Source organism: Meleagris gallopavo, chromosome 20, assembly GCF_000146605.3.
Source record: "Meleagris gallopavo isolate NT-WF06-2002-E0010 breed Aviagen turkey brand Nicholas breeding stock chromosome 20, Turkey_5.1, whole genome shotgun sequence".
NCBI lineage: Eukaryota > Metazoa > Chordata > Aves > Galliformes > Phasianidae > Meleagris > Meleagris gallopavo.
In genome coordinates this window covers 387817-389049 of record NC_015030.2, presented here as the reverse complement: position 1 = coordinate 389049, position 1233 = coordinate 387817, and the positions used below count along the sequence as shown (strand labels likewise).

General features: G+C 45.3%; 1 protein-coding gene across 1 annotated transcript in view; it reads left to right on the top strand.

The window, feature by feature from the left end:
- LOC104913726 (myosin-7-like) overlaps positions 1-1233 on the top strand; it is a 448286-nt gene that overhangs the window by 114704 nt on the left and 332349 nt on the right. The window lies entirely within an intron of this gene.

Sequence of the window (1233 nt, the reverse complement as noted above, 5' to 3'; positions counted from 1 at the left end):
GGATTGGAAGAGACCTTGAAGATCATCTTGTCCAATCCCCCTGCCAGAGCAGGAAACCTAGATTATGTCACACAGGAACTGTTCTTTTCATGTGAACCTGGAAAATGTCCCTGATGAACAAGGCTTTTGCCAATAGTCCTCTCAGGTCATACTGAGCTGGAGATGGTGATCATAAAACCACACCATTCTGCTCAGTTCCGTTCTCTTTTATTTTGATTGATTTGCCTTCCATCAAGCTTCCTCCTTGTCAGCACTGAGCAAATAACAAGTTCCTAATATAGAAGACAAATAGTGAGGTTTGTACCTTCCTGGCCAGGTCAGACACAGGAACTTTCCAACTATGTTTGTCATTCACTTGTTATCTAAGACACTGCCAGAGTATATTGAACAGCAGATCCCCGCAGCACTGCGTGATGACAGGGGTCATCCAGAAGATTGTCTGTCCTGCAGGGAAACTTCTCTCTCTGCACCTCACAGTGATCGGACCCTGACTTTTTCCTTCTTTGCCAGCACTTTTCCTGTTGGCTGTGTTCCAGAACTGGTTATGAATTTCAGTCAGATAGGAAATGTCACTGTTTATTTGTTCTTTCATTTGGGTTTCTCATCAGTGGAAGATGAAAGTTTTGTGTCTCTGTGCCTACCTTCAACAAAGTGCCTTTCTCCACTCTTCCTTGTAGCTCATGTAATTTACAGACTCTGTTGCAGGTTATTACCACTTGCTTAAGACCAGAGCCTGTTTCCCCACCCTCTACTCCATACGTGTCCAACCAGCAGTCCATGGCTGCATGCAGCCCAGCCCAGCTGTCCCTGCGGCCATCCCTGCCCCACACCATCGTGGCAGCCCTTCCCCTCAGCACCAAGCAGACCTCACTGTGCCATGAGCCCAGGGATGGGATGCAGGGCAGGGACAGCTCACCTGATGGCCTGGCTAAACATCATCCTGCAAACAGCAAAAACATGCAGCCATGCCTTCCAGTTTATTAAGGAATTTAGGAATAGGTCTCAAGATTGTAAAAAAAAAACTCATCAATGTTTTGGTTTATTTGCAACTCCATTTTCAGTCAACATAAATACATTATCTGCAAATTTTCAAATGGAATGTTTAGAGTTGGAAACAAAAATGTGACCATGTCACTTCACCAGACCATTACCAGTTGTCTTTTAACAGAGAGAAATACCCCTCACGTCACAGTCACGCCTCATTCACTTTTGGCAGTGCGTATGCTGGTGAAC